This window comes from Euleptes europaea, chromosome 15 (assembly GCF_029931775.1).
Source record: "Euleptes europaea isolate rEulEur1 chromosome 15, rEulEur1.hap1, whole genome shotgun sequence".
Classification (NCBI taxonomy): domain Eukaryota; kingdom Metazoa; phylum Chordata; class Lepidosauria; order Squamata; family Sphaerodactylidae; genus Euleptes; species Euleptes europaea.
Genome location: NC_079326.1, coordinates 43819312 through 43843189, shown reverse-complemented (window position 1 = coordinate 43843189; position 23878 = coordinate 43819312). Strand labels below are relative to the sequence as shown.

Sequence of the window (23878 nt, the reverse complement as noted above, 5' to 3'; positions counted from 1 at the left end):
TGATGTGAAAGACCCCTGCCTGAGACCTTGGAGAGCTGCTGGCAGTCTGAGTGAACAATACTGACTTTTATGGACCAAGGGTCTGATTCCGTATAAGGCAGCTTCATGTGTTCACGTGTTCACATGGCTTCAGGAAGTGAACAACTTCCACCCCTGCGCGGGGTCTTATATGCTATCGCTCAAGCCTCTGCTACCTCAACAGCAATTGGCTCCTCTTTCCCCTTCAGTTTTCCTCTGTGTTGACACTTGAAGGGTACCTGGGAAATGTAAGCTTGCATGAAAAATGGGCAGCAAAGCCCCAGATCTGTATATAAGGGAAAGGACTACAGATCACTTCACACTTAAGTCCTAGGCTCATGAAGCAGCACAACAATTCCTTTTGGTTATTCTGATCCTTGCAAGGGTATGTTCCACTGCTGCCTGCTCATAGGCTTTTTCCTAGAGGGGCATGGAGGAAGTGCCAACACTCCCCCCCCCTCCAAACTTAAACCCTTAACTTAACAGCTGAGCCGGCGACTACAGAGGTGGGCAAGGAGGCTCCTTCTCACTCCCGTCTCTGTAGCCACCAGCTCAGCTGTCCTTTTAAACTTTCCCGCCATCTTCTAACCTCTGCCTGGAGGAGGGGGGTGTCGAGGACGATTCTTCGCTCCCACTTGCTGGTTAGAAGTTGGCAGGAAAGTTGAAAGAAGGCAGCTAAGGTGGCAACTATGAGGCAGGGGTGAGAAGGAGCCCCCACCACTCCTCCATAGCTGTAATATGCAATATTTTGTTGTGTGTCCCAGTTTGTGCAACGCTATTGATGCTTGCTCATCACCTCTGTGCAAATGGAGAACCAGAACACAGACTTTTAGAAACTTTGGGGTTGGGGGAGGGCATTTGGAGGAAATAGCAACATAAATTACAACTCCTTGCCAGGTACAGGAACTGTAAAAGGCTATTGGGCATTCAGTTGCTGGCTGGAGAGTTACTGTGCTCAGGCACCAAGACCACCAGTCTCTGCGCCCTCAACTGGAGTAAGCTTGTGGTCTTGTTGCTTTAGCTGGGGATAGATATAAGGGGGAATAAAATATAGAAAAATATACTGAAAAGAACTTGAGAGGTAGGAAGGTGGTAAATAAAATGTCAACAGAAGAGGAAATGGAGGAGGGAGAGGAAAATGTGAATTCCGAAAGGGAAAATTTAGTTGATCTCCTCTCATTGGAAGAAGAAGAGTTGGTTTTTATTTGCTGACTTTCTCTACTTGAAAGCAGAATCAAACCAGCTTACAATCACCGTCCCTTCCCCTCCCCACAACAAGACACCCTGTGAGGTAGGTGGGGCTGGGAGAGTGTGACTAGCCCAAGGTCACCCAGCTGGCTTCATGTGTGCAGGAGTGGGGAAACCAACCCGGTTCACCAGATTATCCTCTGCCGCTCATGTGGAGGAGTGGGGAATCGAACCCGGTTCTTCAGATCCAAGTCCCAATGCTCCAAACCACCGCTCTTAACCACTGCACCACGCTGGCTGGATTAGTTTAAAATGTCCCACATTTAATAAGGATCATTGTGTCAAAGATCCTGAGCGGTAGCTGGGTTAGTCTGTTGCAAAGAACTTAAGCCCAAATTCAGACATATTTAAAAGACTAATAAAATTTATTCCGGAATCCCCCTTCGCGAGGCAGGGTTCACTTCATCAGATGCAGCATGTACATTCGATGAAGTGAGCTCTGATCCTCAACAGCTTATGCTGGAATAAATTTTATTTGTTCTTTAAGATGGCCATGGACTTCTTTCAATTTTTATAGAGAATGCTTTTTTATCCGTAACTTTCACTGTTATACTTGGGTCTATAAAAGTGCCAAGCCGACTCCCACAAGATGGTGCTGTAGGCATTCAGATGAGGTTGGGCTGTATTATCCTTTCACGGCATTACTTATCTAACCTAGGGAATAGGCTTCTCTTCCTCTCCTCCCTTAATAACTATTTGGACAAGACAGAGGTAATCATTTCTCATCTGGCCAATTTTATGAGCTGAATGCCTCCTCTCTCTCCCTCCCCCCTTTACGTCCTTCTGTTCTTGGCACTACCAGAACTTTTCAGATATATGGGAGTTTACACATTTGTTAAAAAAAAATCAACAGCCCAAAGCTGGTATGATGAGATAAGGCAGACAAAGCTATCTACTATAGAGAGCCAAACTCTGATATGTTTTGCAGGCTTATGGAGCCAAATACAGGGAGTATAAAGTAGGCCAAGATACCGCAGTGCTGGCAAACGGAACGAAGATATCTTTTTCAACAGTGCAGGTAAATGCAGAATATTATTTGAAAGCCCTGCTGGAGAGGTATAGACTTGGACACTGGCGTGTGACTTCTGCACACACAGAACCCCAGGAGGATGGATAAATCATGTTGTTAGCCAATGATATATCACTATATTTTTGAGAACTAGTATAATTTAATATGAAATACGGGCTACGTTGTGATATCTTCCCTTCTGCGAGTGAATTATCAAACAGGAAGCGAGAACGAGAGAGATTTCTGCAGGCAATTTGGGGAAATTTACCCAGCGTGGAAAGCCGCAGGGTTATTTCGCCATAAAGTTACACTAGTGTGGGCCACCGACAAATGATGACAAATGAGGATTTTTTAAAGGGTCTGGAACCTTTCTAAGTAGAGCCGTCTGATTTGTTCTGCAGGATGATCTGCCTTGCAGACTTGTGGGAATGAATGGGTTTCCATGTAGTTATTGGGGTTCTCAGTAGCAAGTCAAGCTTTTCTATTGTGCAAGGCTTTAAAAAAAAAAACCTGTTGTGATTCCCAGGTGTGGAAATATTATTCAGGATGACTTATTAGTAAAATTGTGCAGTTGAAAGTTAGATACCTGCCAGTAAACTGGATAAAGCCATTATCAAGCTAATTTCGTGCTGCCTTTCCTGCCTCTTTCCACCTTCTATGTATATTTAAGCATAATTGCCTTGAAAATGAGACTTCTTTTCCTTTTTACTAAGGACCCAATTCCCCCCCTTCTGCTGTAGTGTTTTTAAATATCACCAAACCAATCCTCCTCCCTTGAAGAAATGTGAACGGTTACCTACCTCATAATCAGCATTCTCCAGCAATTTAGAAGCAAATGCTAAAACTCTTTATTTCATGTTTTATTTATCAGAACAGCCAATAATTGCCCTGTTGCTAGTATAGTTGCGCTTACCCACAAAATCTGTTTTTGTGATGTTAGATGATTAAAACCGTTCAGTTACATAATTATCATTTGTAATGAACTAAAAAAGTTTGGGTTTGATTTTTTAAAAAATCTGTACTGCCAAACAACTCATAGCTATGTAAATTATTTGGCAGTCTTTTAAAAAATGCATTTCTCTGATAAGCTAAAGTACATATTTTTCTTCTTCTTCATGAAATAAACTCTGTCTCTTGATTACTGAAACCAGGATTGCACATCTGTTCTTGCAGGGCATGCTGAATAATTTTTACATGTTAAGTGTCCAGCAAGAGAGACTGGATTTCTCAATTACACTTTGTCTGTTCCCATCTCCAGATGTGGAACGGATAGCAATAAGTCCCAAGGCTTTTCTAGGGTATCGCAATTGCTTATTTAAACAGCTGGGAAATGTTTCTTTTAAAAAAACAGCAATAGAAATGACTAATTGTCAGGTACAGTGATTGAAGTATGTAGTGTGGTGTAGTGCTGTCAAGTCACAGTTGACTTAGGGTTTTCAAGGCAAGAGATGTTCGGAGGTGTTTTGTCATTGCCTGCCTCTGCATGGGCTGAGAGAGTTCTAAGAGAACTGTGACTGGCCCAAGGTCACCCAGCAGGCTTCATGTGGAAGAGTGGGGAATCGAACCTGGTTCTCCAGATTAGAGCCCGCCGCTCTTAACCACTACACTACACTGGCTCCCTAACTGAAGTATAGCAATGACGAAAACACTGATTTTGCTTTTATTATATCTGTATTGTAACCAGGGCCCTTGGGGTAGCTCACAACAATAACAAAACAATATATCTAAAAACCAGCCGGGTAAATAATGATGGTTAAAACAAATGCAATATACTGCTAAAAAGAAAGCATAACTGTTTTTCTTTTCATCACTTTCCAAAACCGTCCTTTAAAAAAAGGCCTTTGCCAGCTTTCTAAATGCTGTTGAGGGAGCTTAGCATGGTAAGTATATCTAAAGAGGAGAACCATACCACTGAAAAGCCCCTGTTCCTTGTCGCTATGTTGTGGGGTATTTGGCCCAAGATCCCCTCTGATGACCTTAGTGAAAAGTGTAGGACTAAACCCTACATTAGATCAGGACAGCATTCTTCATTTCTGTTTTGTTATCGAGCAGTGGCTGTCTCTTCCTAGTAATGGCTGCAGTAGGATAAGATAATGTTAAATAACTTTTAAGTGCTTGTGCCTCAGTCCTATTTGCCTTGACTCTTTGTCTTTGGCGCTGCCTTCTTTCTTGTGTCCCACCATATTTTCTGTGGTCAACTGTTTGCAGCTTCATGTACTGTGTCCCATATAGCAGGGAATTCAGGGCCAAACTAGACAAGATGATTTTTTTGTGTGTGGTTGAAACTGGGTTTCCCAGTCTGACTTTCAGACAACCAACTACAACATTATGCTGTTGGGAACGCATTTCTCAAGTGTACAATGGCCCAATTCAGATTGGGACCACGGCGCAGGGGCAAAAGAGGCTTCAGCCTTCCCCCCTGCACTATTTCCCTACCAGAAATGGCCCGGTTGGCCCAGTTTTGGGTGTACACCCATCAAATATATGTAACACCCAACCCATGAAAAATCATCTTGTCTCGTATGGCCCTTGGGGAAACCATTCTCAGTCTGGACACATCCTTTTTTTGGAATTCCCTTCTCGTAATACTCTCACCTTGTTCCTGGAAGTGACATAAGTTTTTTAAAAACGAGTTTTCTGGCTAGAGATAAGAGGGTCATTCTCTTGCGCCCCTCATTTTGTGGAAAATATTGGTTGAATGTTTTCATAGCTTATTCTCTGTATTGCTGCGTACCATAAGTATTTGAGAGTAAAGAGGGTTAAAAATTAAATATGATGGAAGATTTTCAGTGAGTAACAAAAAGTGGAAGGCAGCAGGAAAAGAGGAAGAACCAACAATGTGATGGATTGACTCTATAAAGGAAGCCATGGTCCTCAGTTTGCAAGAGCTGAGCAAGGCTGTTAATGATAGGATGTTTTGGAGGACATTAATTCATAGGGGCGCCATGAATCTGAAGCAACTTGACGGCACATAACAAAACAAAAAGTAGCATTTGCTTTTGAGAAGCGGTGCACTGTGATTGTCAGCTCTTGTGTGCATAAATTCAATTGCGTCCGAAGGTATTTAAATTAGGATTTAGATAGCTGTGTGGTGCTTTATAGACTGCCATAGTGTAAATTATCTAAAATAGAAAATCTAAAATAGAAAATGGGGAGAAAACAACCAGGAAGGGGTTGGGAGAGAAGAGAGTGATGGTGAGAGAAGAATGTGAGCCAGCACAGTCAAGTATATGTCATCATCATAAAGTGCAGTTGCAACCAAATGATGGCAACCCCTCATGGGGTTTTCAAGGCAAGAGATGACCAGACGTGGGTTTCCATTGTCTTCCTCTACATAACAACCCTGGTCTTCCTTGATCTCCCATCCAAGTACTGACCGTGGCCAACCCTACTTAACTTCTAAGCTCTGACAAGCGTGGCCTACTCTGACCTATTCATGCTGCTCAAATATACATAAAACATTGGCCTTTTATGCATGGCTGATTCCCTCAGGGTCCCCCTTCTGATGACTTTGGATCTTTGTTTTGATTATGCATGCCGTCTGTGACCATCAGAGGTCGCCTCGCTCTGTGTTTCCCTGTGTTTTGCCTGTTTTTTTCAAATTTGATCTAAAACAGGTACCTGAAAATGCAGGCAAAATGCGGGGAAATGCAGGGGGAGAGCAAAGCAACCTCTGACGGCTGGAAAACAGCATGCAAAATCAAAGCAAATACCCTAAGTCGTCGGAAGGGTGACCGTGAGGGAAACATCCATGCATAAAAGATCTTCGTTACAACTGGAAATGTCACACACGAACACACAAAGCTGCCTTATACTGAATCAGACCCTTGGTCCATCAAAGTCAGCATTGACTTCTCAGGCTGGCAGCAGTTCTCCAGGGTCTCAGGCAGAGGTCTTTCACATCACCTGTGTGCCTAGTCCCTTTAACTGGAGATGCCGGGGATTGAACCTGGGACCTTCTGCATGCCAAGCAGATGCTCTACCACTGAGCCACCGCCCTTCCTCTCGTCCTGTGTACTGAAAGGACTGGGAAGCCAGAAGGGTGTTGCATGAGCAACAGAAAAGGTAAATGATTTGGGCAGCGGAGTTTTGGATAGAGATAAGATGATGGTGAGAAAAAAAAGCTGTAGTAGTTAAACTGGGAAGATAGTTTTAGCTGAGAGAACAGGGAGAAGGTTTTTTGGTTGTTGTTTGTTTTTTGTCTGTGTTTTTGCTAAGTTCTGGCGAAGCAGCATGACTCAGTAACTGATTGAATGTGGGACCAAGGGAGAAAGAAAGTAATGAAAGATAAAGCTGAGACAGCACATCTGGTCAATAGGGTGAATAGTGGTACTGCCAATCGATATGGGAAGTGATTAGGGAAGGAAGGAAGGCTTGCAGGAAAGATAAGTAGTTCAGTTTAGGACATGTTGAGTTTGAAATGGTGATGAGTCACCTAAGAGGATATATTGGACAGATCAGCAGAGATGCAGGACTTAAAAGGAGGAGGAGAAGGTTAAGGCAGAGGGGTCCAGCTTTGGTGTCTTTCATATATTGGTAGTCCTGAAACTATGAACTAGAGTGAGGAATATAGTGGATATAGTGAGGTCACCCAAGGAGAGAGTATGAATAATAAGGGACCCAAGTACAGAACGCTAAGGGAGTCCAGCCAAGAGTGGCAACGTTAAATTAATTAGGAGAAGAAGGACCAGCTAAGAACAGAAGCCTAAAGCAGTACTGTTGCCAGTACTGGGGGAGGGACAAATTTGGGCAAATGCAAGGGGTAATGGATCCAGACTTAACATTCCCTTGGCCACAAGGATTTCTGCCAAACACAGCCTGATTTTCCTGCCTCCCCTTATCCCTCATTAGCCTGAAATTTCTCCTGAAATTCTGTTTCTGGGTGGTCCCCTATCCCTCTCAAGAACAGGATGGGGGTGGGCATCTCAGGCTGCAATGGGAGAAAGAAGACAGGCTGATATCCTTGTGCTCATGGAGATGTCTACTCTGGATCCAAGCCAAGGAGTTGAAATGACCAAGGGGGAGAGGTTGTGGCACGTCCCAGTTCCAAAGGGGGCACGAGGAAATGGGATGATTTTCCGAAAGAGAAAAGATCACCCCATTCCCCCTTCAAGGAAGTGATGGGAAGGGCGGGTTTTGGCTGCCGGTGGCAGGAACAGAGAGCTGGTCTCCATTCATCCTTGGGCCTGACGTAGGAAGGGAGCTGTACCCCACATGATGGCTCAGATCTCCGAGCAAGGGTGGTCTCGCCCTAAGAAGTGGGATGCACAAAAAAGAGGAGGCCTGACCCTTCTGCATCCCATCAATTGCTTGCACTGCAGTTAGCGCTGGGGTTTTTTAGCTTGTGTGCTCTGCAAATCCCTCTTGAGCAATAAAAGTAAAGGTCGTTTATGTATGGAAGTTTTACCTGAGGTTTGTTGCTCACTGGACCCACGCTTTCCTGGTGGGAATCTATACACCAGCAGTCTCCAAGCTGAAATCAAGAAGCATTTGAGTCCCCATACCTTGAAATGCTGCTTTGTAATTGGCTGTAGTGAGAGAAAGCCCCCTCCTGGTATCTCAATTGCCGCACAAAAAAGCATTTTAAGAACAAAAACAAAAAACGGAGCTATCTGAAAGGACTTACCTAACCCTCGTTTCTAAAAGCCTTTCTTCTGCTCAGAAAGAACTCCAAGGAAGCAGGAAGCATTTGAATCCTGCCCCTTGACATACTGCTTTGTAATTGGCTGTAGTGAGAAGAAACCAAGCTTCTGTGTCCTGTGCTTTGCCTTTTGCATGGGGATTTCATTTGGGCTGAACTCAGGGGAAAAGAATTGAGTTAACAGAGGGGCGAGAAGTCCTGGGATTTGTGAGGGCTGGCCGTGAGGTCATCTCTAATGGACAGAAAACTCATGCATAACTCTAGAGAACGACCGAGACAGACCGGGGACAAACGTGAGTGAAAGGACCCATTCATAAACGACCAAAGTTGGCCCTTTGATTATTTATCCCAGCTCCGGTGTCTGCTCTCTTTATTCTGCATTCACGGACAAACAGGCGGGTGCCATGATTCTAGAGGCAACTACTAGTAGACTGAAAAGTGGGGCTGTGTCTTGATGTGAAGCTTCTGAGAATACCAAGGTGGAGTGGATGGATCTTAAGTGGGCACCCAGTGGTCTAAATGTAAAAGATCAGTAATGTATGGTTACAACTCTAACGTGTACCATATGAATTTCTGTTATATGAGGAAAGGTTTTGTCTTCGCCTATTCTAGGACAGCATATAAATGAAGCTGCTTGTCTTCTGAACATGTGTTTTTTCTAAGCAGAAAAGCTCAGTCAATATGTCACTATTTTCGCCTCCTAAAACACCCTCCCATAATAACCCTCCACCGATGCATTGGCAACGGATGCTCCTTTATCACTGTGGAAAACCCAGAGCTAATTTTAACGCTGATACAGTACGAGGAGGCGATGCTTCATTCTGCGTGGTTCGGAGCTATATCTGTCGAGCCGTTTCATAATTATCTATCTTTTTGTGTGAATTCAATCACAGCAGCTGGTTCAGTGGGATGACAGTGAATCCTCAAGGTTCCCTGTTTGTCAGCATAAATCCACCATGAGGACTTTCTACCTTTTGACAGTGCTGAGTGTGTGAGTGTGCGTTTTTCAATATGAACAAAATGTGTGGAACTCAGATTGCTGTGTTTTCTTTACAAATGACTCAGTGTGGCGGTCCTTCCCTAAAACGCTGCCAGTATGTGAAGGATTTCCAGTGAGCAGTGCAAATAAGCCAGCATTGGGGAAGGTTTGAAACCGCACTGAAATAGCAGTTTACTGTCACGCAGATAATTAAGGCTGGGGAGCCAAGCCTCTGTAGCATCCGCCGCTTCTCTCTTACCGGCTGCATACTGGAAGTTTGTATTCCTAACCCGGTTTCGTTTTTAAACTGGATATTTAATACTGCAGTAATGTGGAGCGGACTCTCCAGCAGAGGTGAGCAATGATTTTTGTTAATTAGCATTGCAGAATTGCTTCGAGTTACATTCCCATGCGTCCTCACATGTTTGGCATTCTTCTGTGGAAGGGGCATTTTGTGTGTGTACCCCATGCCCACAGAGATAACACCGAGGCGAAAAGAAACTTGGGCGATAACAGATTGGGTTGTAAAATTATTATTTCATTGTAAGCATAACTTTATAAGAAAGCGTGTGTTGAATGTCCTTTCTTCTCTCTATTCCGACAGCAGGTAGGTGTCAGGGATTTCAGAAACGAAGAATGTAGTTGATATAATATGACTTACCGATGGTTAATAAACGAGACTGTTCATCGTTGCGATAGCGGTCAGAAAGCAATCTGTGAGCATTAAATCCTGCTTGCAGAAAGCTTGCCTTGGGGGGGGGATGTAGGAGATGAATGGCAAACATGACCTGAAACTAATAAAATAAAAGCGATACAGACTGCATACTGTAACTGTAAGGGTCTGACTTTGTCGGTATTTAATGGTGCGACCCGTCAGATGCAGGACAACCATCAATAATTCATTTGCAGTGACAACTTGTTCTGTGAGAGGCATAAAATTACTGTCACTTCCGTCTAACCATGCTTTAATTAAATATGACATTTTAAGTGCTGCAAAATTTTATTTCGGGCATAAATATATCGCTGAGACTAATCGGTGAAGTTCATATTGGCAACCCCTAACACTTCAGATCAGCCTGGCAGAGAATTAAGTTGTGTTTGCCTATCTTACAAAGTTCTAGCCAATCGTTAACAGTGTGAAAATTATTCATTAAACCTTGTTGCTTTGAGGTATGTGTGGCTTTACTGGTGTAATTAGGTCCGGCGGGGCAGGGTCCTAAAAGAAGAGAATGGTGCGAGCAGTTATTATAAAGTAGCCTTTCTGTTGACAAAAATCCATTTAGCTTTCGTAACTTTGCAGATCTTTCATGAGGAATGGATCTACCCTCCTACCTCTGTTTCCAAGTAAATAAATTCACGAAATGGTTGTTGTTCTTTTAATAGTTTCAGCCCGCAGAGTAATAGATAAGAACATGTTTGTTTGCCAGAAGATTCGAGAATTTCCATTTGCTCGACAGCACATGTAAAGCATGGCTAGCCAGGGGCAGCCCCATTTGCGTTAGCCAATCTGTCTTTGCAAGTCCCAGGGCCACTATCTTGCTAGAAGCCACTGTGTGCTTTTGAAAGCATGAAATTAGTTTTATATCCAGCACATGGTTTCTCATTTAGCAGTTCTTTTTATGGAAATGGTCAATTTATGGTTCACTGCCAGGATTTTGGTCTTCTGTCAAAGCTGATAGCTTCTGCTAAGGTGTCTGTTGGAGATAAAACTTAAGAAATAAAAACCCTGGAAGAGAAAAACCTAATTAGAACCAAGAGGAAGGGATCGTTCCCATCAACGCAATCTTCTTCCAGCATTATTTCAAAATAATTACCTGCAGTTACTTTGTTCTTCTGCCTACCGATTCATGAGTTGGACTTCTTTAATGAAGAGTTGACCCAACTTGGAAACAACAACTTCATGTGTAATAAAGTTCTTTTAAAATAAACTGTCGCATCTTGTGGGGTAATGTGCTTTCGATAAATTTGGTCCGTATTTCATCCAGCCCATTTCTGAGTCACTTGGCCAAAAGATCTCATTTGGGCTGAATGACATCTCTGCTAACCAGGATGATTTCTGCCACCGAAGTGGTGAAAGATGAGCCTAGCTTATATTTTTTAAAGTCTGGTAGAACTGGAGTGAACATCACACTCTTTTCAGGAGTAGAGAATGTATGTTCAAACTGAGAGCCAGCATGGTGTAGTGGTTAAGAGTGGTGGTTTGGAATGATGGACTCTGATCTGGAGAACCGGGTTTGATTCCCCACTCCTCCACATGAGCGGCAAAGGCTGATCTGGTGAACTGGAATTATTTCCCCACTCCTACACATGAAGCCAGCTGGGTGACCTTGGGCTAGTCACAAGTCTCTCCGAACTCTCTCAGCCCCACCTACCTCACAGGGTGTTTGTTGTGGGGAGGGGAAGGGAAGGCGATTGTAAGCCGGGTTGACAACTCTTTTCCTCTTCCTCCTCCTCCACTACACTGATTGTCCACCCTAAGAATGTGCTTCAAAGGTACCTGTTCGGGTTCAGGCAGGCACCTGGGGCAACAGGCAGTAAGCATAGTCCAAGGCACAGTCTACTGTTAGCACACAAGTAGTTAGGAGTTCAAGCTCCAAAACAGGAGGGCAAATCCAGAAAGCTGCTTATCGAATCATAGAATCATAGAGTTGGAAGGGACCACCAGGGTCATCTAGTCCAACCCCTGCACAATGCAGGAAATTAACAACTACCTCCCCCCACATCCCCAGTGACCCCAACCCTCCCCCCGCCATGCAGGATCCCACAATCAAAGCACTCCCGACAGATGGCCATCTAGCCTCTGCTTAAAGACCTCCAAAGACGGGGACTCCGCCACCCTCCAAGGCAGACCATTCCACCGCCGAACAGCCCTCACTGTCAGAAAGTTCTTCCTAATGTTTAGGTGGAATCGCTTGTCTCTTAGTTTAAATCCATTACTCCGTGTCCTAGTCTCTGGAGCAACAGAGAACAAGCTAGTTCCCTCATCAACATGACATCCCTTCAAATATTTAAACATGGCTATCATGTCTCCCCTCAACCTTCTCTTCTCCAAACTAAACAAACCCAACTCCCTAAGTAGTAGAAAAGAGCAAGAGTCCAGAAGCACCTTAAAGACTAACAAAAATATTTTCTGGCAGGGTATGAGCTTTCGTGAGCCACAGTGAGTGAGCTGTGGCTCACGAAAGCTCATACCCTGCCAGAAAATATTTTTGTTAGTCTTTAAGGTGCTACTGGACTCTTGCTCTTTTCTACTACTGCAGACAGACTAACACGGCTACCCACTGTGAATTACCAACTCCCTAAGTCTCTCCTCATAGGGCTTATGTCAGGGAAACCCTGATCAGGAGCAGGTGCAACTCCTCAACCTGCTGAGTCATCCACAGACTGGTGTTACTCATCAATTGCTGGGCAGCCTATGTGGCGACTTAAGCTCACAGGCTGAGGTTGACCGGTACTGAGCTGCCAACAATGATATATGGCGTTGCTCATCCACCTCCCTCCGGGCCCGCCACCAAGCCAGCGTGGTGTGGTGGTTAAGAGCTGTGGTTTGGAGCGGTGGACTCTAATCTGGTGAACCGGGTTGGTTTCCTTGCTCCTACACATGAAGCCAGCTGGGTGACCTTGGGCTAGTCACAGCTCTCTCAGCCCCACCTACACCTCACAGGGTGTCTGTTGTGAGGAGAGGAAGGTGATTATAAGCCGGTTTGACTCTTCCTTAAGTGGTAGAAAAAGTTGGCATATAAAAACCAACTCTTCTCCCCCTCCCCTCCCGCTCCTCCTCCTCCTCCTTTTCCTCCTCCTCCTCCTCCTTCTCCTCCTCTTCCTTCTTCTTCTCTGGCATTCTAAGGGCTCTGGTGACCCCTGGGGTGAGGCTGGCAGCTTCAGCGCTTCTACTTCAGATCCCATGCTGTGAGACTGAGGGTGTGGCATGCTGACCTTGGCCTGAGACTCCCCTTCTGCACCTGATGGAGCCTCTGCCTTGTCTAGTGGATCTTCCTGTGGCATGCAAGGGCTAGTGCCACCTTGCTTCATCTCTTCCTCATCCGAGGAGGCAATGGCAGGCAGACTCACAACAGTACCATGTTGAATAGCAATTTCAATCTGGTGTAAAGCAAAGTTAAGTGATGGTGGAAGATGCCACAAAGTTGCAGCCAACTTATGGCGACCCAGTAGGGTTTTCAATGCAGAGGTGATTTGCCATTTCTTGCTTATGCGTAGCAATGCTGGACTTGTCTGTTGGTCTCCCATCCAAATACTAACCAGGCTTGACCCTGCTTAGCTTCTGAGATATGACAAGGTCGGGATAGCCTGGGCCATCCAGGTCAGGGCAAAGCTTTGAACAGAGCCCATGATGAAGGTCATGGCATGTGTCCTGTGAAATATTCTGGAGGCCTGCTAAGTTAACTTGTAGAGCTCTTGTACGGTTGCCATTCCAGAGTCAGCTTTAGAAGCCAATGTCATAGATACGTTGAAATAAATTGCCAGCATTTCCCTACAGCACAGCTGTGGGGGGGGGGGGAAGCAGTGTCCAGCAGTGTTTTTTTGGGGGGAGGGGGTTTACATTGATGGTGTGTTTGTCACACAAGGATCCTGTGTAATGCTCAATAGTGGATGTATTTTGAGTATGAAATACCAGACCATAGTTAACATATCGTCCGCTTACTTTGTGGCACTTGTGTTTTCCAAACTTGGGTCATTTATGCAGGGAAAATTTGTGTTTGGTTTGCTGCACAGTTTTCTGCTCCGAATTCTCAAACATATGCATGAGGAATTCCCCCCTATTCCAGGAGTACCTTGTGATTAATTAGGCATCCCCAGTGAATCACGGAGCTTGAGTCCCTCCCCCTGAAAATGGAGCCTTGTTGCACTTTACTTGGAGGGGGCGGGTCAGATCTTAAAGGGACTGCTGTACTTTTGCTGGGTATTCCTCCCCACCTTTCTTCAACAGCTCCCTGCTGGGAGCTGTCTTCCAACCTCTGCAGCCTCTCTTCGGTGTCTTCCTGCACATTTCATGAAGGTTTAATTCCCTCTTTTGTGCTTTGCTTTGAGGGAAGGGATTGGATGGGAGGGACAGAAACGTGGGAGGGGGAAGCCAAAATGGGCATGAGGAGAGAAACCTGAAGTTAAGAGCTATGCATGAAAATAAGGGGAATTTGCGTTGCTCTTGCCTCGAAGCAGTATTTAAATTCGTTCTAAAACAGGATCCTAGAACTGCGGGGGAAGAATGAAGACAGAGCGAAGTCATGTCTGAAGATGGTAAAATCATGAATATGCAAAGGAAGCCTCGAAGCAGTCAATCAGGGACTACGAAGTAAATACCTCTGCATAAATGGCCTTACGGTTGCTAACTCCATGTAGGGAAATTCCAGGTGATTTGGGAGTTGAGCCTGGGGAGGGCAGGATTTGGGGAGGGAATGGACCTCAGCGGGACGTAATGCCATAAAACCCACCCTCCAAAGTAGCCATTTTCTCCAAGGGAACTGATGTCTGTAGCCTGGAGATTAGTTATAATTCCAGGAGCTCGCCAACCAACCACTTGGAGGTTGGCAGCCCTATCCAAGCCTAATATTTAATCTACAAGCAACCTTCTGTACATTGAACAGCTCTTATATCCTGGATATTGGCACTGCTACTATTTTGATAGACGAATGCAAGTATATTTATATTGAGCATTTGTAACAAAGATCATGACTTTAAAATTCAGGTTTTTTGAAGAGTCCTCTCACCTTTAAGTGTTTGTCCACTTCCTTAAAGATATCTTCCATTTAAAAGGAAGCTTTTCATCAGTCCCCCTGGATAATAAATTTCCCAGGGTAGTGATATGTATATACAAGAAATAGATCTAAGAGGCTATAAATTGATTGAAGGTCAGCTCCATAGTAAAAAATCATTGACTTGCCTGAAGTTAACTTTATAGATTTCGGCTGCAGTTAATATGTCAACAAGTGTAATGGTACAAGAATAGACCCAGCATTTTGCTCTGGTTTTATTGGCTAATGATTCAGTCTATTGCACTTTATTCCCCCATGAGCATCTTCTCTGGCAGAGGATGGCCTTGTACATAGCAAAAAGCATTTTTGGGGGATGTTTAAATTATAAACAGAAGGACAGGTTTTGGTCATACTGTAGTTCCATACTCAGAAACCAAAGGGAATGGGAGGAACGGATGCATTTTGGAACAACTTAGTCCTCCAGACCAGTGAATTGAGAAGAATGGTGTTGGAGATTCAGTGCTACTTGGATCTCTGTAGTGGGTGACCTAGTAATAAAACAAAAGGGAAGCTGGTGGTTGGGTTCCATTGGTCAGCTACAATGCAACCTATTACTGGCTTTTGGCTGAGGTGAGTCTAGCTGCCTTTCTGTGTAGGAACATTTGTGGCTCTTTCTTTCCAGACAGTTCAGCTTGGCTGCAGCATAGCCACATGAGGGATCTCTTCCTGTTCTGCTATAGGCTCCCTGTTTAGCTTGCCACTGTGCAGTGCCAGCGTGGTGTAGTGGTTAAAAGCAGTTCTTCTTCCTCTTCTTCCTCCTCCTCTTCCTCGCCCATAACTCAACATGCTTCCCCTCTCCAAGCTCAATCTCAACCTAATCCATCCTTCTTATTGCCTCCCCACTATATCTCGGGTACCTTCCACACTGGGACTCAAATGGCTTACAAAGTCAAATTCGCATTAATACAAAGTTAAAAAATACATGACCCAACAAGCTTGCAGTCCAAATTCCTCTTCCACTTTAACTCCTCAGATGAAGAAAAGGGCGGCAAATATGGCTACCAGGCATGGCCAGGCAAGCGGTTTGGCCAAATGCTAGAGCATCACCAAACATGACGACATCATTTACAGGTCATGCTGGAAGGAAATCCATCACTCTGAGGACACGGATTGAGGGCCCCCTCCGATTTTGCTGGGCATTTCCTCCTGCTGCCCAGCTGAGTGGTGGTAGGCAGTGGGAGCTGGAGGCAGGAGATCTCCTGCCCCCAGCAGGAAGATGACAAGCCTAATGACATACCATTTCCTTCCCTTCAGCCTAGCTCCTGTGCCAGGCTGGCAGAGATTGCTTGTGCCTGTTATTTTTTTACTGCCAACGTTCACGTACAGCAGGTTCTCCCTTTGCCAGTTTTACAGAAACTTGCTTGTTTTAAAATTTATTTATTTATTTATTCCGAATTTATAGCCCTCCCTCATTTCCAGCAAGCCAGGCTCAGGGCAGGTATCAACCTTTAAAACACATAAAACCATCAGACATTAATAAAACACCAATATCAATAAAATATCAAATAAAACTGTAAACAGGTGGCCATAAATTTACCCAGATGCCACCATGTAACTGGGTTACAACAGGTCAACTCCCCACAGATGTCAAGGGGGGGGGAGATGGGAAAACCCATAGGTTTTCTGGGTACTGTGGAGGAGTTCTCCCCCTTCTTGTATTAGGAATAAGTGATTCAGAGAAAACGGTAGTGCCTGTAAGAAATAATACTTATATAGAAATAATACCTATATTTTTTTCTGCGGCTACAAAGAGAAAAATCACACATTTTCTCCTCCCAGACCTTTGCTGAAAAGCTGTTTTGTAAATAGTAGTTTAAGTTGTCATTTACTAGCTTAGTTATTCAATTATGCTTAAACAGGTCATTTTTCGCACACCTACACCTGTTTCCATGGAATCTCTCCCTTTCCCTCCCCTTTGTTTTGTGTTAATCTAATTTAAGTTGTGTTATGAAAACTTTGAATTATCTATTTTGATGCTATCTTATTTTGTTGTGATTGGACAACTTCGCTCTCAAAACTCCATTTTTCCTGAATAGAGGACCTGTAGAATTTTGATGCATAATTTTTTTTCCTCCCCATTATTGTGTGCACAAACAACCCTAAAAGACCTGTTGATGTGTTTTCTCTGAGTAGTCACCTTCATGGGCATTTCTTGTCAAGTTAGTTTTTCTAACAAGAATTTTGAAAAAGGCAAGAAAATGTTCATTGGTTCTGACCTGGATGGGCCAACCTAGTCCAATCTTGTCAGATCTTGGAAGCTAAGCAGGACCATCCCTGATTAGTACTTGAATGGGAGACCGCTAAGGAAATAAATGGTTATTACATATAGGCAGGCAATGGCAAACCACCTCTGTTCATCTCTTGCCTTGAAAACCCCATGAGGGGTAGCCGTAAGTTGACTGCAACTTGACGGCACTTTCCAGCACCAAATAATCTTGACTGGGACTTTGGGTAGTCACAACACAACACAAGCCTTTATTGACATATAAAAAGGAAGAACATACATTTGGATAAAACCGAGTACAAACTTTGGTAGTCTTGGGTTGGATGCCATGCAAATTTCAACTCACAGAAGGGATTTCCGTCAGTGGACTGATACTTCCCTGCCTCTGTGTAACAATCCTGGACTTCCTCGGTGGTCTCCCATCCAAATACTAACCAGGGCTGACCCTGCTAAGCTTTTAAGATCTGACAAGATTGGGCGAGCCAGGGCCATCCAGATCAGGCTGTTTCTATGGTACTTTGCCTACTCCCAAAAGTTCATACACCCAGCCATATGACAGCTTATAGAGGAAGTTGTGTATCTTTTTGCATTTTCAGCACATGGGCAAAGACTGACTGAAGAGAGGATAGGTTTGTATATTCTGTTTTGTGTTGACTACGGGCACTCCACTTCAGAAACCATTATCTGAGAGTACAAGGTCATCAAGATAATAAAATCAATAGATCGTCCTTCTGAGTTGACGAAGGTATTGTTTGTGCCTTCCTCAAAACACATTCCTTTCAACCCTGAATTCATGTTACTCAAATATTTATTTAGGGTATTTTTTATTTTATTTTTTCTTCCAGTAGCAATGGTATTCATCTTTGCAGCTTTGCAAATGACTCCAGCCTGGTTCTAACTTCTCCCATCCCTGGTTTGACTTCTTACAGACTCATTGATTGCCAAGAATGTTCATTTTTTCCATATGGGATTAATGTGCTCTCTTGAAGAGTTCTCACTGCAACAGTAGTCATAACTCTTCGGCTTCACTGCAATCCATTTCCAGCAGCACCAAATGTAAAAGAATCTGAACTCTTTCCTGTCAGAAAAATAGAAGCTGACCAAAAGGTTGGAATAGGTGGAGCTTGAAACAGAACACTCTCCACATAAAATTCCTGCATTTAGTAAATTAGCTAATGATAAAAAAGTTGTTATGCATTGTCTTCTCCCTCATGTGCTTGACAGAAGGAGTTGTTTATAGGAGAACATTTTCAGCGTGATGTAGTGGTTAAGAGCGGTGGTTTGGTGAGGTGGACTCTGATCTGGAGAACCAGGTTTGATTCTCCACTCCTCCACGTGAGTGGCGGAGGCTAATCTGGCAACCGGATTGGTTTCCCCACTCCTACAGATGAAGCCAGCTGGGTGATCTTGGGCTCGTCACAGCTCTCTCAGCCCCACCTACCTCACAGGGTGTCTGTTGTGGGGAGGGGAAGGGAAGGTGACTGTAAGCTGGTTTGATTCTCCCTTAAGTGATGGAGAAAGTCGGCATATAAAAACCAACTCTTCTTCTTAAAAAAATAACCCTTCAGCCTCAAGTGGTACAGTCCAGAATTCTGCATAATGTGTCTTCCCTGATTGGTTTCAAGCCATGAAAGTGACTTGAAATTCTCTGACTGCAGGCTAGGACCATTGGATCTGGGGCTTTACACTAGCAGAGTGCGGTGTTCTCTTTTCTGCACAGCAAACAGTCAAGCAACAGTATTGCAAAACTAGCTTTTAACTTATTTACAACAATTTGATGGGATTGCTTATAGTGAACTTGGTAGACTGGAATTTTACACAAATGCTGAAGATGTTTTTATAGCAAAACTGAGACAAAAGGAAAGCCCAACCTTCATGGCCATATCCATAGTCTGGGCAGCTGGATTCCTCTGTCATTAATTCTTTAGGGGAGCAGGCTACAAAGATGGGCCATGGCTCAGTGGCAGAGCATCTGCTTGGCATGCAGAAGGTCCCAGGTTCAATCCCCGGCATCTCCATTTAAAGGGACTAGGCAAGAAGGTAATGTGAAAGACCTCTGCCTGAGACCCTGGAGAGCTGCTGCCAATCTGAGTAGACTCTACTGACTTTGATGGACCAAGAGTCTGATTCAGTATAAGGCAGCTTCATATGTTCATGTGTTCATGAACTAAAAGGAGATGAAACAAGCAGCTACTGTTAATAAGCAGAGAGCCAAGAGGGGAATCCTTAAGATCAGCCAGCCAAGAATCACTGAAGATAGCTGCATGGCCGGGAAAGCAAATAACAGTGCAATCCTAAGGAGAGTTACTCCACACTCCGTTCAGAAGGTGTGGGGGGCAAAGGTAACCCAAACTGGCAGGCTCATATGACCATAAGCGGCATTGCTTCTGTGTAAACCCACATAGGGCCCGAAACGTTTCAGAGGCAACAAGTGGTGGTAAGTTCCCAAAACTATGTTCCTCAGTTAGATGAAAAGTAAATGTCCATACAAGTTACTGAACATTAGGTCTGTTACGGTATTATCATATGCAGTACCATTGTGTATAGTAAATTATGTTGTCACTGTGCTTGTCACTGTAAGATAATTTTTTTAATAAGTAAAAAGTAAAGTAAATGTCCATGCTGAATGGTCTTCGTCAGCATACATCCCTCATTTTAAGAGCAGACACATTGCAGAGCTCAGGTGTAAGACTGGAGTTTGAGGTCACCCACATGGACTATCTGGATAACTGATGAGGTTACAGGATGGCATCTTCACACCTGTGGTGACTTGCTAGTCTATCACTAGGTAATAATAGGGAGCCCCTGAATGCAATGTTTGATTTATTGTGTCGTTTCTGGTGCTTAACTTCAAAGCTTGGGGTGTTTTGTGTGTGTGTGTGTGTGTGTGTAGTGCGTTTGATAGATGGCCATGATCCATTTTTACAAGTGTGGGGTTTAATGTGTTTGAATTATAGTCAAGTTTCTTTTAAAGCCAAGCTATTTTAAGTTAAACACTTGACATTAAAAAAGATCCAATTTATGTAAAACCGTGAATGTACAGTATTTAGCCTACAGGGTGCATGCAGCCTGGTGGACTTGTTTTGTATGGCCCATGCATTCCTGAAACTTCTTGCCGTGTTCCTGCTTGGGGAGCTGCTGAGAGGTGACTTTTGAACTCTTCCTCCAGGTCTGTGGACTTTAGTTTGGCCAACAAACATCACAGGGTACATAAGAACATAAGAAAAGCCATGCTGGATCAGACCAAGGCCCATCAAGTCCAGCAGTCTGTTCTCCTCCCGCTCCCTACTCCTCAGGTCCAAACTACAGTGAAAGTGGGGACATATCCATCCTGTGGCCACCGATGCCACTTTAGAAGCATTTGTAATTCTTTAAAGATTGCCGCTAGGCCCTGATCCAGATCAGTCAAACAGCGGCCACAAGCTGTGTCTAGCCTCTCTAGCTAGTAAAAAATTATTGGCAGATGTTATTTTATTTAGAAAATGTGTATAGAAAATGCGTATGCTGCCTCTCCAGAGTCCTGCCGAAGGCTGCTTACAATTAAAATAATAAAGACTGTATTTTGATGGCTTGTTTTAACAGAACAAACCCATTAAGAGCAAACTGGACCATAAAGCCGTTACCAGACATCAGAAAAGGGTAGCATTAAAAGATGCAGGTAAAACCGCCCGCAGGCCAAAATCAGAACATAAACAGCTAAAAGAAAAAAGCTCAAAGTGATTTGGTGACCAGGCCAGGAAAAAGGAAGTAAAGGCAGATTAGCTATACTAGATGTGGCACTGTTAGGGTTGCCAGAGCCCAGCCAGGGGCGGGGAATCCCCCACACTGGAACTTCTCCCCCCAGCACCATCCAGTTGGCCAGTGGGGGTCTTATCAGGCTTAAAATGAGGCCTCGACCTCATTGTGACCAATGCGATGATGTCACTTCCGGAAGTGATGTCACCACACAGGCGACGACAGGGGACACACTCTGGTATTTGGGCAAAGCTCTATGATAAAAACAGCTTCTACCATAGCGTTTTTGCTCAAATACCAGATCATCTCCCTTGTCGTCTGTGGCGTGATGACGCCAGTTCCGAAACTGATGTCATCATGCAGGCAACGTCAAGGCCTAGTCCTCATTTTAAGACCCCGCCCTCTCCCGCCAGTGGCTGGGGGGACCTGGCAACCCTAGGCATTGTACTATAATGCCGCCATTTTGAAATTGATGTCACCATCATGGAATATGTAAGGGGAATCTGACGGAATGATAGGAGCAAAGTTTTGTGTCAGCTCCTTTGAAGAGCTGGTTTCCGTTAAAGAGACCAAGAAGGGGAAAGTATGACAAGGATTACTGGGTTATTGGTTCTATTATGGTTACATGGGCTGGGTATTAGAGTAGAGTAGCCTTACTCTTGCAATCTCACTATTGGCATTAGCAGTAAGGCCTTCAAAATGGGTTGACATATGAAGGAATGTATGCATTAGGGAAATGCAGTTTAGACCGCTATTGTGATTTGATCAAAAAAAATATTACATTTGATTCCATTTCAGCAAAAAAAAAAAAAAAATGCATTCCTGTATTTCAATGCCTACAACTGTGGAGTTTTCTAGATGCAAAACTATCTAATGGAGAGCTTACAAGGGATATGATACCATATAAATCATTTATGGATCTCAAAAAGTGTATCCTTTCAGGTTTCTATGGTGTTATGAGTGATCTGACAGGTAGAAAACCTAGCAGCTGTGTGAAGAACTGGAATGTTGCCTTAGGTTATGAAGTTAACCCTGGAGTTTGGTCCTTTTTATTGACTGTAGGACCTGAAAGGAAGATGACCCTTGAATATATGACACCCCTAAAAATGGAAAGATTATACATAAATACAAGCAGATGTCTCTAAATTTAAAATGGTACCTCTTAAAAAAAGTAGCAGTATAAACAAAGTTCTTTATTGAATACTAATCAATACACAATAAACAAAATAGACTAAAGAAGAGAATAATTTCATTTTTTAGACCTCTTTGTAACTCTAAACTTTTTCAATTTAATAAAGGTAAGAGACTGGCTTTTTATCCCCAAGCCAAACTACTAGTCAAAGGACCGAGATAACAAATGACAAAATCCTAAACAGAATTACACCCTATTAAATCCATTGAGCCAGCATGGTGTTGTGGTTAAGAGTGGTGGTTTGGAGTGGTGGACTCTAATCCGGAGAACCGGGTTTGATTCCCCACTCCTCCACATGAGTGGCGGACGCTAAACTGGAGAACCAGATTTGATTCCCCACTGCATGAGTGGCAGATGCTAATCTGGAGAGCCAGGTTGGTTTCCCCACTCCTATACATGAAGCCAGCTGGGTGACCTTGGGCTAGTCACAGCTGTCTTAGAGCTCTCTCAGCCCCACCTAACTCACAATGTGTCTGTTGTGGGGAGGGAAAGGGAAGGTGATTGTAAGATGGCTTGATTCTTCCTTAAGTGGTGGAGAAAGTTGGCGTATAAAAACCAACTCTTCTTCTTTATTGTGTGCTAAATTGCTGTAAAACCGTGTGGGGGGAGTTCCTCTGTCCTGGGGGGCGGGGGAGAGAGCTGAACTGCTAGGCAACTCCTGTTTGAAGCACAAGGGAAGAAGCAAAAGCTGGTGTGGAGTAATATTCTGGCTGAGAAACTTGGGTCAGTAGAGAAGCTAATCTACCCCCATTGTTCCCTTCTGCTGCTTACTGTTTGCCAGGCAAGGAACTGCGGTTTCCAAAGCTGGCATGTTCACCTGGCCCCTTGAAACTCAAAGCAAGCTCAAAGGCATGTTTGCCTAACTTGCATTGTTTTCAGTGCCACTCCTCTCTGCTAATGAATGAGTCTGCATTCTTTCTCCAATGCTCTGCGCATGCACAGTGAGACATTTTTCACATTACCCCCCCCCCACACACACACACCATCTCTGGATAGCACCACGCTATATAGTCAAGTGGAATATGACCTTCCCCCTTTTAAGAAAGCCAAAAAAGAAGCCATCTTCCTTTTGAGTAAATTTTTGCCAAAATGCATTGAAAACATTGTGTGTGTGTAAAGTGCCGTCAAGTCGCAGCCAACTTTTGGCGACCCCTTTTAGGGGGACTAACAGAGGTGGTTTGCCAGTGCCTTCCTCTGCGCAGCAACCCTGGACTTCCTTGGTGGTCTCCCATCCAAATACTAACCAGGGCTGACCCTGCTTAGCTTCTGAGATCTGATGAGATCAGGCTAGCCTGGGCCATCCAGGTCAGGGCATTGAAAACGTTACCCCAATGATATTTCATCAGTAAGATTGGCCCAAATGTACAAAAATTCCCATACCCCTGGTTTTGTAATGAAGCAAGCTTCATACACCTGAGATGGAACTGCATTAGAGCTAAGCAGTTGTGAAGAATGGTTGTATTAGAATGGTTACTGTCTGTTAAAACGGTATCTTTTCCAAGGTAAATTGCAATTCAGAGTTGGCATAGCTTAACGTATGTCATTTGTATCCCTAAGATATTATGAAGTTGCAGTGTCTATCTTCTGCTGCTAGGCTGACATTGACTAAAGCTCGGCAACAGGAAAAGCTCCCCCAAAAGAATGATGTAATTGAGAAAGTATAAGACCTTTGTTTTAATATGACTCACAGCAATGCATAATAACAAGGATGTGGGAGTTCTGGATGAACAATGGGGAAAGGTCATCGAGCATATGGAATCGTCCCCTGTTGAGGAGTAAATTCTGCAATAATTTTATTGTAAATCAGGAACAGTTTGATAAGCTTTAGTATGAATGATCTTTAACTTCAGTATGCATTGTCAGTTGTACGTATTTAATTTCCCAATAAGCCTAAAACCTCAAGGCCTAACCCCCTTGATTCTTCTAGATAATTACCAGTCTACGTGGCAGAGGCAAGAGGCAAGCTGGCCGAAATGGGCTTTCCCCCACAATTGGCCCTGGAAATGGGATATGATAAGCCGAGGCAAGTTATAAAACAAAGGATAGTGGATACGGAGCACC

The 23878-nt window shown here is 43.9% G+C and overlaps 1 protein-coding gene across 1 annotated transcript in view; it reads left to right on the top strand.

Moving 5' to 3' along the window:
* ZNF385B (zinc finger protein 385B) overlaps window positions 1-23878 on the top strand; it is a 183749-nt gene that overhangs the window by 4858 nt on the left and 155013 nt on the right. The window lies entirely within an intron of this gene.